General features: G+C 41.4%; 1 protein-coding gene across 7 annotated transcripts in view; it reads right to left on the bottom strand.

Annotated features, from left to right (window-relative positions):
• LOC108933732 (zinc finger homeobox protein 4-like) overlaps window positions 1-13,908 on the bottom strand; it is an 83,281-nt gene that overhangs the window by 24,358 nt on the left and 45,015 nt on the right. The window lies entirely within an intron of this gene.

The raw sequence follows: 13,908 nt of genomic DNA on the forward strand, positions 1-13,908 counted from the left end.
ATAAACAAAACACTTCAGTCTCATAATAGAGGACATTTCATTAAGCATGAAGTCCTCTGATGTCTAAATTATTCATATCATGGTGCACACAGTTTACAGCCAGATTATAGCCAGCTTGATAAGGAAAACAAGAAGGTATTAAAACAAGGAGATATGCAGGCCAGACGCACATGTCCACTGATGTTAGATAGGCCAAAGGGATTGATTATATTGAGCAAGGAAGTTACCCCAATGGCATTCCACTGACCCAGCAGAACCGGCCTACAGAAAACAGGCTTTCTGGAGTTTTCTGTATTCAAGGGGAACCATTGTTATAACTGTATTCTCTGCAGAGGTAACATGTTTTATAGTACACCTGAATTACTCAGTTATAATCATTTAAAATCAATCAAACACTTAACAGAAAACTCATTTCTCAAGTAAATGTGGTGTTTAAGCAAACCCAAGAGTTCTAAGCTTTGCATCTCTGTAATTGTTTCCCATTTTGGTGACATAAGCTGAGAATTACATGATGGTTTTAGAACTCTTTATTCTGAGTAAGTTCCTCTTCAAACTCTTCATACACAGGCTCTCCGTGTGCTTATATAAGCATATATAATATAATAAAGTCTCAATTATCCGACTTAAACAGAGATGCTAAACAGGATAACTGAAAATGCTGGATAATATGGAAATGTGGGATTAAAGACATATGGAAGTTTGGTATAAGTCTGAAAATGTACCATTAATAGAGTAATCACTTTTATTCAATGTAGAACATGTTCAACACAGAAGTTAATAAAATGGTAATAAATTTATTTTTACTGTTTTACTCCTCTTGCTTTCAGCAATGTTAGATTTTGTCTGAATCCCAAAGTCTTAAATCATTGTTATGGGGAAAAATAGTTACGGGGCCCCAAGTTATCTCAGTCATAGGAAAATGGTTGCACTGTCTTGTGGGTATCTCCAGGAGGAGAGAAGGCTAAGGAGTAAACCATACATCCGGAGTGGAGCCCCTAAAGCAGTTGGACAACTTTATTCATTAACCTCCGGCAGCTCCTGCAGCTAAGCTGATGCTACATGTATCACTTTGCTTTCCTTTGGATCAGACCATATCAGCATGGCCGAGAAGGGGTCTTGATGCCCAGGACCTCCATACTCACTGCCCAGGCCTGCATCCTGGAGAGGTCACTCTGGTGTTGGTGGAAGGCAACAAATACGAGTTACAAGTCCAACCTGATTGGTGTAGGGATGGATGCTATGGGCTGCTTCCAGTGGTGGGAGAAATCCTTGTATTTCACTGGTCAGCTACTATCCGCTTCAAGCTGGAAAACCCATAGTCAGTAAGGCACCAACCCTTTACGCCTGTTTCTTCAATGGGTGCTTGGAACTTAGAACTAAATCAAACTCATACGACTAGCTACCTGGAATGTTGTGACAATGAGTCCCGGCCTTTCTGATGACTTACAACAGATCAATGACCGCAGAAAAATGGCAGTCCTTAACTCTGAGCTGAGGAGGCTTAATGTAGACATCCCAGTACTTAAAGAGACGAGGCTTGCTGCCGACCAGGCAACCACTCCAGGCAACTGGTTTGCCCGCGTATAAACACAGCTAGGGCAACCAAGAACTTTGCTCACAGGTTGCCGAGTCATTGCAACAGGCATTACAGAAAAACACAGCCATATCACTGGAGGAGAGATGGAATGTCATCCGGGACTCCATCTACAACACAGCCATGTTATCCTTTGGAAAAAAGAGATAAGAAACAAGTGGTATACTGGTTTCAGTCCCACCTTTCTAAGCTTGAACCTGTCTTGAAATTGAAGAGAGAATTCAATGAGGAACAATGTATAAAGAACAGCAAGATGCTGCACTAATGATTACTAGCAGAAACTGTCCGAAAGCATCCAAACCTGTGCCAACAGTGATAACATGCAAGGCATGTATGAAGGGGATAAAGAAGACCTTCGGCCCCACCATTAGTAAGATTGCCCTGCAGAAGTCAAAGGACACCCAAATCATCAGTGACTGTGCCAAGCAGATGGACAAGTATTACCACGACCCATACTCCACAAAGAAAGGGGTCGCTGACGCTGCACTAAACAGCATCCTCTCCCCATCCATCATGGAGGAGCTTCACCTACCTACATCAGAGGATAACCTTAGCAAGACCACAGACTCGCTTGCACATGGCAAGGCACCAAGAAAAAACAGAATCCTGCCTGAGGTGATCCAGTGTGGCAAGTCAATTGGCTTTCCTGCGTTCATCACATTCAAGATAAAAATCCACAAAAATCTCCTGTATGGAGAGTTTGCTGTGGGACCCTGACCTTCAGGATGCCCGGTGCTGCCGACAAGGATGTCTGTAAATGTGACTTGAAGTCCATTTGACATCAGTGTGGACATCTGAGAAATAAAAACAGACAATCGGGGTGCCTGGCAATCTGCAGTACAGTTAGACATCACCATTGCAGAGGAGAAAAAACCCAACAGTGGGCAAAGAGGAGAGAGAGGAGGAAAGCCGGAGCAGCAGCAGCCACCCACCCACAGCCATCAGCATTCATGAGCAGCACCTGTATCAAGGACTTCCACTTGAGGATTGGCTTGTCTAGCCATAGCCAATGCTGCTCCAAACCCAAGTGAGATCTGAACTGAGTGTATCCATTGTTTACCTAGACAGATAGCGCCAAAGACACAAACGTACTTTATGGCCTTGTATATTGATAAACAGTCAGTCTTGTTATCCAATTGTTCTTCAAATTAGTTGGTTTCGTATTTGAATAACCAAAGGTCAGATAATCAACACTTCACCGTACAGATAAGGAGGAATTACTGACCATGGATTAAAAATGCAGTATCAAAGAGAACAGTTAAACATGCTATATTTATATTTAGCTGAGCGTTTTCTCAAGAAACTTACAAATTTACTTGCAAATACAAACCTCCTTACATAGCTGGGGCATTTTCACTAGCACCTTTCAGAGAAAACAGCTTGCTCAAAGGTACTATGGGAGTGGTGGGATTCAAACCCAGGTCCTTCAAGTGCAACACAGAAACTGATGTCCCTGAGGAAGTAAGCATCAGCAGGCCAATGATAGAGTAGGAAAATTAAAATAAAGCAGCATTGGAGTATTGCAAATATGCATATAAAAATACTTTGATACATATATTGGTCATATATGCATCCTAAACAAAGAGATCACAGACCTTTCAAAGCAGAAGATGGTGTCTGTAGAAAACCTTGACTGGTGTGACCACCATGTGATGACACTAGCTAGAGCAGAAGCATGTGATTGGAGTAGTGGAAATAGAAGTGAATGACAGCTTTTATGATTGCAGTAATGAATTAATCCAGCTGATACAAATAAAGAAGACAGTATAATAAGGTTTAAGCACATGTAATATGTAATAATAAGTCATAACTTGAAGGTTGACAGTTCATGTTCTAGTAGGCACTGTGCTGTAAGTACCCTTGAGCAACAATCTGACATAAAACATGTTGTGTAAATTGTTGTAAACGTAAATTAATGCAATTATTTTACATAAAATTTCCAATAAGTACAATAAACTTGTACTTTTTATCACAGAAGAACTTTTTATACATTTTGTGAAAGTAGAACAGGGGGTGCAGTGACACAGTGGGTTGGACCAGGTCCTGCTCTCCGGTGGGTCTGGGGTTCAAGTCCTACTTGGGGTGCCTAGTGACAGACTGGCGTCCTGTCCTGGGTGTGTCCCCTCCCCCTCCAGCCTTACGCCCTGAGTTGCCAGGTTAGGCTCCGGTTCCCCGCGACCCCATATGGGACAAGCGGTTCAGAAAGTGTGTGTGTGTGTGTGTGTGTGTGTGTGTGTGTGTGAGAAAGTTGAACACAAAGAATTCCCTTATGCATTAATCCTGATGAGAGCAAGAAATTATTACCTCTAAATTTTATGTTCATGAATGATGAAGGAGCAAAAGACAAGAAAAATAACATTGGACCAAGGCGACCAGTGGCCGTTATGTCAAAATCACTTTTCTTTTAGGGAAAAGAGAGGGGCAAAAACCATTCATCTCTTAATGGAGTATTCCTTGCCCCCTCTGAATGTAACTACCACATCAAAAGAAGATGCCAGTAATTTCCAGACATTATTACATTATCTACATTATTTGTTTGAAGTGAAGATGAAATCACTTTTATCATCATGCTGTGTTCTCTGAAGTGTAATCTATGGCCCCATTCACTAATAAGTCTAAGAAACACACAGCAGTGTTTACACACACACATTTTCTGACCCGCTTGTCCTATACAGGGCGCGGGAGCCAGAGCCTAAGCCAGCAACACAGGGCATAAGGCTGGAGGGGGCAGGGACACACCAAGGGCAGGACACCAGTCCATCTCAAGGCACCCCAAGCAGGACTCGAACCCCAGATCCACCTGAGAACAGGACCTGGTCCAACCCACTGCACCACCGCACCCCCCACAACAGTGTTTATTTCTTTATTTTTTTAACAAAGTCTAGAAGACTGTATACAGGCCTCTGTAGTCCTAGCTAATATGTTCTTAATGTTTTTTCTAATTTCTGCATCGAAAAGGAAGCTAGAGAGCTTCCCCCTTTTCACAAACACCGGTTATATGCGCACACAAAATGCCTGCAACCACTTGTTCCGAGTGGGGTTGCGGCAAGCCAGAGCCTAACTCGGAAACAGAGAGCTGAAGGGACACACCCCAGATGGGATGCCAGATTACCACAGGGCACACCAAGCAGGACTCGAAAGCCAGACCCACCACACATCAGGCCCCAGCCAAACTCATTGCACCACTCCAACCCCCCTATGTGCACACACGTATGTTTTCAAAACTTTTTTTTCCAAAAAGAAGGATATTTCCATAAAAATCACTGCTTTTCACTATGAAAAAGCAAATAAATGTGGAGTGATGTCGTGGGAGATAAATAGGGAGGTATTAGAAATTCTCCACTCGTCTGCGCTGTTGTTCACTGTTTAGCATTTAATTGTTTAATTTGTACATTAATACAAAGAACTTCAGGGGGGTGCGGTGGGTTGGACCGGGTCCTGCTCTCCAGTGGGTCTGGGGTTCGAGTCCCGCTTGGGGTCCCTTGCGGCGGGCTGGCGGCCTGTCCTGGATGTGTCCCCTCCCCTTCCGGCCTTACGCCCTGTGTTGCCGGGTAGGCTCTGGTTCCTCGCGACCCCGTATGGGACAAGCAGTTCTGAGAGTGTGTGTGTGTGTGTGTGTGTGTGTGTGTGTACAAAGAACTTAATATTTTTTCAGCTAGACAGATTTCATCTTTAACAAGTGTGCTACGTGTAGATCTTTTGGGTAGAAAGACACAGCTCCAACCACTACGTCATCTGTAGCCCCGAATTAAAAGACAGTTTAATTTTCAAATAATCAGTAACATGATGATCAGATGGTCAGCTGAGGAGCAGATACACAAGAACAAAAGACAGAAAACAGAAGAGAAAAAAATTATTTTAAAGTGTACCATAAACAGACACAGTTCTCTTAAACCTGCAGTTAAATTCAACACTACGACAACGTGACAACAAAATTAAGATAAAATTTTCCTCCACATTATCCTCTGAAAAACCTCTGAAAGCAGTTAAACTCGCTAAGCTTTTGAAGGTTGGAGATTAGGTTGGGGTCAATTAATACCATCTATTGATTCAGTATCGCAACTTTTTCTTTGCTCTGATGAAGTAAAGTGAAAAAGGTAGGCTGAAATCAGTAGTCAAAAGAGATTTAGTTTTCATTGAATTCAGAATCAGATAAACAGCTTTGCTGACCCTGAGAACAGTGGCTACCTTCTGCCATCTTGTTTTCTCAGGAATAGCCGTAGGGAGCGTCTTTTTATTTCAATTTATTTAAACTGAGCCCCTGTCTCCCACATGACAGCAGACAGCCAAGTGAAACGGAGGAGTGAAAAGGGATCACAGCTCAGTGATGGCCATCACTGGGGTTCATTACAAACCTCCATGGTGGAAGAGGATGAGTATGACAAAGGTCAGTACCTTCTGTCTGATACCTGAGAGCCATATGGACTACTGAGCCTTGGCACAGACCTCACAGGGGGTTAGAAAGAGAAAACATGGGCTGTCTTAAGAGGGGTTATCTTGTGTATTTGTGTAATCTGTTGTGGCAAAATTAAAGTACACACACACACATTTTCAGAACCGCTTGTCCCATACGGGGTCGTGGGGAACCGGAGCCTACCCAGCAACACAGGGCGTAAGGCCGGAGGGGGAGGGGGAGGGGACACACCCAGGACGGGACGCCAGTCCGCCGCAAGGCACCCCAAGCGGGACTCAAACCCCAGACCTACCGGAGAGCAGGACCTGGTCTAACCCACTGCGCCACCGCACCCCCCCAAAATTAAAGTAAAATAAGAGTAATTTACCAAGCATCTATAACCTGTATAAAGGTTTGCCCTCCATCAGTATGAAAATTATGAATAGCGCAAACCATAATTTTACACATTGCCACTGGGGAGTTGAACTGCAATGTTTTCCATGCAACAAAGCAGTAACAGCAAAAACACAATGGAATTCAACAAGCAAAAGTCTTTAACAAATTGTTAAACTAGCAAGTGAGCTAAGTGCACTTAAAATGGCTTTTTATATAATAAGAATAAACTAAAGCTTTAGCTGCATTCTGAACAAAAAATATATTGTTTCATTTTAACAACATGAGATTCCTTGGAAACTGGCTAGCAAATGAAAAACAAAAGAAGCTTGGAAAAGAAAATTCTTTGATGAAACCAATACATAAGTATTCAGAGAGACTGTCTCAGCAAAGCACCATAATTCTTTGCACTGTTAATTAGAATGACAGTTGCATGTTAATGTGGGTATTCAGTGCAATTTCAGCAAGTAACTATTGTCAGTTATAGGGTCATAATTGTAACTGCCATTGGGTGAAAAAACTGTGAAAACATAAGGGAAGAATTTAGTCTTTGTAATATCCTTTTCCAAATGGATATTTTATTGAACAGAATCCAACCTGGGATATTGTGTGCAGTATTTTCATAATCCTTTACATAAAGAAAATATCTTGTGGCAAGTCTGCAATTACAGAAGAGAATCTTTTGGGGATTTTTTAAAATAAAAACCTGTGATTTTGCTTTCTGCCTGTCAGCTCATATTATCATTGAAACTTAATTTCAGATTTAATTTCAATCCAACATACCTATTTATGTACAAAATGCTGACAAAAAATAAATCCATAGGAACCTGCAATTATGCCAGTGTTGAAATTGTTTCAGAAGTTAGTCCTGGTTTATACACAATATGAGAATGGCTGAAAAAGTGTATCTCAGTGGTGTTGCTGATTTACAAGCCATGATTAGCTAATTTAGAAAAACTGCATTTGCAAATGTAATGAGATTGTAGGGTACCCGTTATTACATCTTTGTTGCATATTACACAAAATGTCATGTTTGCTTGGAAAATGGTTTTCACCACTTTGTTTCTCAATTGTAGAATAGCTAGGTATAATGTTTTTTCACTGTATTTTCTTTTAAAAACATTTATCTGAAATCGGTTTTCACAATTATAAGAAGAAAACAAATTTTTGAGAATCCACAAAACATGTGGACTCTGCAGATACTGAATTTTACCCTTAGTTATATGAAAAAAGCTTCATGTTGAACTTAAAAGATACATTTTTCAAAGATTTCTTCTTGCTCACAGAGTTTAATCAACCAGGTGATAATATAATAATGGTCAATTGTCTTTATAAGAAATTCAACAAAAAGTAGCAAACACTATCCACTTCATAGGGAAATTCGATGCTCAAGACACTTCTACCTAGGAGCTGTACCGTTCAGAAACATTTTACATTAATAAATAAAGATGCAGTGGGTAGTGTTGCCGCCTCGCAGCTGTAGCGATGTGTGTTGGGCCATGGGTGCAAATCTAGCTCAGTGTGTCTTGAATTTGCGTGTTCTTTGCATGCTAATATGGGCTTCCTATGGGTGGAGGACCACAGGCAGCAAAATATTATGTGAAATAAAATAACTGGGATTCTTTTTTTTTTTTTTTTGCAAGCATGAATGTGATAAAAATGTATGGAGTTGGCACAACTTCAGCCTGCAACCTCATTTCAGTGTAAAGCAAAATGAAGCAACAAAAAAATGACAAAACTGAAGAACAAATATAGCCTATACATTTTCATACGTGGCGCAGATGTAAATGCACATCAAATGTGCAGAGAGTCTGCTAACTTCTCACCGATTCATATGAGGCCTCTGTATCATCTAATCATCTCAGACGTAGCTTTTTGGATACAGGCACTGATATCCCACTGCATCATTAGTGACAAGGCACAAAGGTGACAGCTAGACGAGCATGGTTTGAATACATCCAGGGGCCGTATTGTATTCTTCATCTACACAGTCAGTTGGTTGTTATTTAAGCCAATCTCCGTCAAGGAGGCAAGTCCCAGCCCTAAAACACACTGCAGGAAGGGGGAATAGGGAAGTGAGGAGCGTTTGACACATTCTCTGAAATAATTGCCTCCATAGGATCCCTGTTCCTCCCTGATCCCCCCCTCCCTTTCTGTGAGAAACTGAAAAATGAATGATGAACTGAAGGATGCAAAGCCTCAGCCTCAAGCATGGCTGAGTCCATCAGACAATTTACAGTTAGACCATAAGCCTTGTTCCATACCAGCACTAATGAACATTTTTCCCCTTTCCTCTTTTTGAAAAGGAATTTGGGCTAAGGGCACAAGGCAGAGAGGATGCCAGTCCGCTGTAAGGCACCCCAAGCAGCACTCGAGCCACAGACCCGCCATACAGTGGGTCCTGACCAAACCCCTCCCAAGTGGTAAACATCACAGCATTTTTTTATTTCATACATTTTCCAAAATTTATAAAAATAAATAAATAAAAAGTCTACAAATTGAAACACAAATTTTACTTAAAATTTGCGTTACACAATATTTGAAGTGATTTCCTTACATAAATCTTCTAATAAGTAAAAAATATATATTATAAATGCATAAGGGGGTGTAGTGGCGCAGCAGGTTTGGCTGGGTTCTGCTCTCTGGTTGGTCTGGGGTTCGAGTCATGCTTGAAGTGCCCTGCAGTCCCATCCCCCCAGCCCTGCACCCTGTGTTGCTGGATTAGGCTCCAGCTCACTGCGACTCCGCCCGAGACAAGCGGTTTCAGATGGTGTGTGTGTGTGTATAAATGCATACTTACTGAGGAAGTGTTACTATGCCATTTATTAATACTATGCTCTGTTTTGTTAAAAGTAAACAATTTTCTCTTGACATTTAATCTTTTACAGAAAATATATAACAAGATGACTATCATGTCAAAAAGATTTCAAAAAATGACATATACCACACATTGGAACGATGAGTCAATCAGATGACTAGGCTGATATGAGTGTGGTTGCCCGATTGACCACACACACACACACACACACACACACACACACACACATTTTCGGAACCTCTTGTCCCATACGGGGTCGCGGGAAACCGGAGCCTACCCGGTAACACAGGGCGTAAGGCCAGAGGGGGAGGGGACACACCCAGGACGGGACGCCAGTCTGTCGCAAGGTACCCCAAGTGGGACTCGAACCCCAGACCCACCGGAGAGCAGGACCTGGTCCAACCCACTGCGCCACTGCGCCCCCCCTCCCCGATTGACCAGTTATGCCAAAATATGCCTGTTTTTTTTTTTATAAAAAAAAAAAAAAGAAAGAAAAAAAAACATTTTGACATGATAGTAATCTTGTTATACATATATAAAGGATGAATGAAGAGTAGAGAGAACTATAAATCTAACTGTGCAACCTAAAATACTATTTCTACAAAATGTAAAAACCATAATGGTCTTTCTTCAATGCCCAGTTTCACTAAAGAACACATAATGATACCTCCATGTATAATTATATTTTTAAACACATTATCTATAGCCTGACTTGTCCATGTTACAAACAGAATTATTTTATCAATTATTTTATATACATTTTATTTAAAACCTGACAAAAAGTCTTTCTTAAGGTATCTAACAGTCCTATTCCTGCACAAGTAGTTAAGAAGTTCAGGCAGTTAAATGCGAACTATAGGGGTGTCTGCCTTTGAGGCTGTGCTTTTGAAGAGATAGATCAGTGTGAATCCAGCTATGATCAATGTGATGGTAGCTTGGAGAGTGCTAGTTAAAGCAGCCTGCTTTCTCGGCGTGACCTGAACAGACACAAAAATACAAAAATAGACTGTTTTCAAAGGCTTTGGGTTGGAGATGTTTAGGTCTGGACCCCAGCATAGAAAATATAATTACACCGCTTAAAAAATCCTCTGCAACTGAAAGTCACTTTATACCATGATATAACAGGCACTATTTAGAACACGGGGAAAATGTTGTGCTTTTATTTTGTATGATGAGAAAAAACACACAAATCAGCATTTTTAGCTGTGATTAAGCTTGATTTAGGAGTCATTACTATTAATGATTTACTTGTGACACATTTCTACAGTATAAATTCTGCTTTTCACCGGGTGACCTGCTTCATTATACTTCTACTATTAAAGCAAATTGTATTTATTGGTATCCTCAGATTCCAAAATTCAACTGAAAATCGATCAATACACACACTGGATGAAACTGCTTGTGCCGAGGAGGGTCGCAGTGAACCGGAGCCTAACGCAGCAAGAGAGGGTGCAAGGCTGGAGGCGGAGGGAATATACCCCTGACAGGACACCAGTCTGTCACAAGGCACCCCAAGCAGGACTTGAATCCCAGACCCGCAAGAGTGCGGGAGCTGGTCAAGCCGCCATGTCACCACGCTCCCATCAATCAATACATTTTTAAATAATTTAATAACAGTTACTGAAAGACACTACTGAAATATGGGCTGCATATGGTGAAATCATCTGTAAAGCTGTTCAATAAATACCATTGCATTTGATCAGAATAAATTTATGAGCAAACACAGGATGATAATCCATGAGCTACATCTTGTATGATAAAAATGTACATCTCTGTAAATGTAACATTTCTGCATAAAAACAATCTGTTCATTCAGTATTTTAGCTCATTATTCCATTCTTTATGCTATGTATTGTATGTATGTATGTATGTATGGCAGGTCTGGGGTTTGAGCCCTGCTTGGGGTGTGCAACAGCTCCCTGTTTCTCCCTGCATTTGCCTCCCCAACATACAGAGGAAGGACCTGGTGTCATGGTGTCACACCGGAAGGAGCCGTCGGACGCAAGCGTGGAGCGTCGGGGTTCAAAAGGGGAATCCAAAAACCGTGGTCACAAGACAAAACGAGGGTCGCTGAGGCACAAACGTAATCAAGGGGACAAACCGAAAGTGGTAATCCGTGAGCCAGGCAGGAGATCATGGAAACCGTGAGATCCGGCAAGAGAAGGGAAAGAAGACGGGAGACCAGGGCTAAGGACGGGTGGACCAGGAGCTGTAAGAACTCAGGAATCACACTCACAATGATCTGGGCTGAACAAGGTTCCGCATTTGAGTGTGTTCTGGACCGCCCTTTTATGCAGTCACTCCCTGATCAGCTGCAGGTGATCCTCGTTGGGCAGAGAAGGGTGTGACACCTGGCAACCCACTACTGTTCCTCCTTTGATTTGCCTTGAAAACCACACAAGTGGTTGCTCTGAGTCAGGTTTAGCTCAGCTACATTCGTATAAATATGACTCTATATTGCTTTTCAATTTTTTAAACATTCCATTACAATCCTGCTCAACCATGATAATCTGATTCTGGCGTGTAAAAATACAGTCAGCTGATGCTCTTGAACCCATAAGAAGCTGAACTGTTTGCACTGACTTAAAGAAGAAAGGCAATGTTACAGCAAACACACATGTTGATACAGTCTTTACATTATTGCTATAAAGAAAACCATCATCAATAAAACTGTGACTATTTCGCCAGATGTACAAGTGCATAAAATAAATAAGTTCCCAATTACAGATGTCCTTCAGCACCAAAGTAAACAAACCCCTCTGCTGGAAATGTGTTCTGGGGCGTGGAAGAATTTAAAGAAAGCAGAAGAAACAGGACCATCAACGTATCTCAGAAGATCATTTGGAAAGGTATTTTCTGCATGCATTTTTCCCCAGAAAATTGTTATTATTAAAAATAGTAATAATAAATAAAGAGTTTTAGTATTAGAAATGCTGGCAAGGGCAAACATTTCCATTAAAAATATGTAATAATGACTGATCGAACAGGCTTTCCTTCTTCTGGGAACCCTTCGATGAAGCCATTAACAGGTAAATTTGTGCTGCTTTGAATGCTGTGTTTTGCACATGGCCTTTAGCTGATGAACATCTGTTTCTGTGCTACATGTGAAAACAGGAGACTTTGAGCCAAGAGAGGTTGGTTTCCCTCCAGAATGCCATTCAGAGTTGTGTGAGGGCAGCATGGTAGCTTGGGGGTAGCACTGGTGCCTCAAACCACCTAGGCCATCAGAAAAGATGTGGGTTTGGTCCCTGCTGTGCATACATGTTGTTGACATGTTTTCCCTGTGTTCACATGGGTTTCAAAGATGTAAATTTCAGGTGAACAGGTGACTCTAAATTGCTTACAGTGTGAATGCGTTAATTTTGGTGCTCTGTTATATAAATAGGAAAGTAAATGGAGTGAGTTTATTACTAATCTTTTAGTCTCATAGCACCTAGGAGGAGTGAGGGAACATGCGTTGAATCCCCAGTCAGTTTGTGCGGTGTCTACATGTTTTCCCTGTGTTTGCGTTGGTTTGATCGGGAGGCTCCAGTTTCCTTCCACAGACCAGAGACATGGAGTCCAGGTCGATTGGTGAAGCTAAATTGCCCATGTTGTGTGTGTGTGTGTGTGTGTGTGTGTGTATAATAAACCCTGACTGGGTCTTTTTCTTTAAATTACTGATCTTTACCAAAAAATCAAACTATTAGTCCTTTTTGTCTATGCATGCTTTGTAACCCTGCTACACTGATTAGTGACACGCTCCACATGAGTAATAACTCCTGTGACAACAGGAGGCATAACTCTGTCTTATCAGGCCAAACCCACACACCTGCTCATAATCTGATAATCATCAACCAACAGCTATAAAAATAACAAAGAACATATCCAAGGTCATGGATTCTTCATCAGTGCTATACTGCCTTTCTTGTCATAGCCTAAGGATTCATTTCAGTTCAATTTATTTTTATAGAGCGCTATTCTCATGCAGGAATCTTATATATTCACTGGTTCCCTAAGTCCTGTCTTATGAGTGTTTGTGTTCGAGTCCTGAGTTTAGTCTTGTGTAAGCCATTCTGTACACCTGCCTAGTTCCTGTGTTCTAGTCCTGTATTTTGTGACCCCTCTATGTTCTAATCACATATTCCTCTTTCTTTTATTAACTTGCACGAATATCATGTCCGTGTATTTGTCCTATGTTCATTATATTACACCTGCACTGTATTTCCCAGTTTGCACTGTGCACTTATGAATACACTCTGCATGTGGGGTCATTATACTTTTCGTCTGCGTGCGGATGTTGCAGCAATAGGCCTACCCGTCCATGTCGGTTCCACGCCCGGATGCGATAAATGAGTGCTAATAATGAAGCAGCATTAGAACGGAGGACAAATTGGTTTGGTTGTGAGAAGGAATTAATGGATACTCTGGGGAGAGGGGTTTCAGTATGACATGGAGTTTGAAAATCTCCACAGAACATTTGCATCCTCGCATGTAACCCTGCCCTCAAATGAAAAGAAGCCCATAATGGGAAAAGCATGTCTAGGGAGGTTAGCTGGACTGAGAGCTGTGCGCTCCAAACCGTGCTTCAGGTTCTGTAATGGAGGTTGGGTTCTGGTGCAGAATTTTGAAGTACTGCTGTGTATCTATATCAGTATGGGTATACATGTTTCTTTTTTTCCCTATTTTCACTTCTGTTCACTTAAAAATACTTTTTTTTTCTTAAAAAGT

This window comes from Scleropages formosus, chromosome 16, assembly GCF_900964775.1.
Source record: "Scleropages formosus chromosome 16, fSclFor1.1, whole genome shotgun sequence".
In the NCBI taxonomy this organism is placed as follows: domain Eukaryota; kingdom Metazoa; phylum Chordata; class Actinopteri; order Osteoglossiformes; family Osteoglossidae; genus Scleropages; species Scleropages formosus.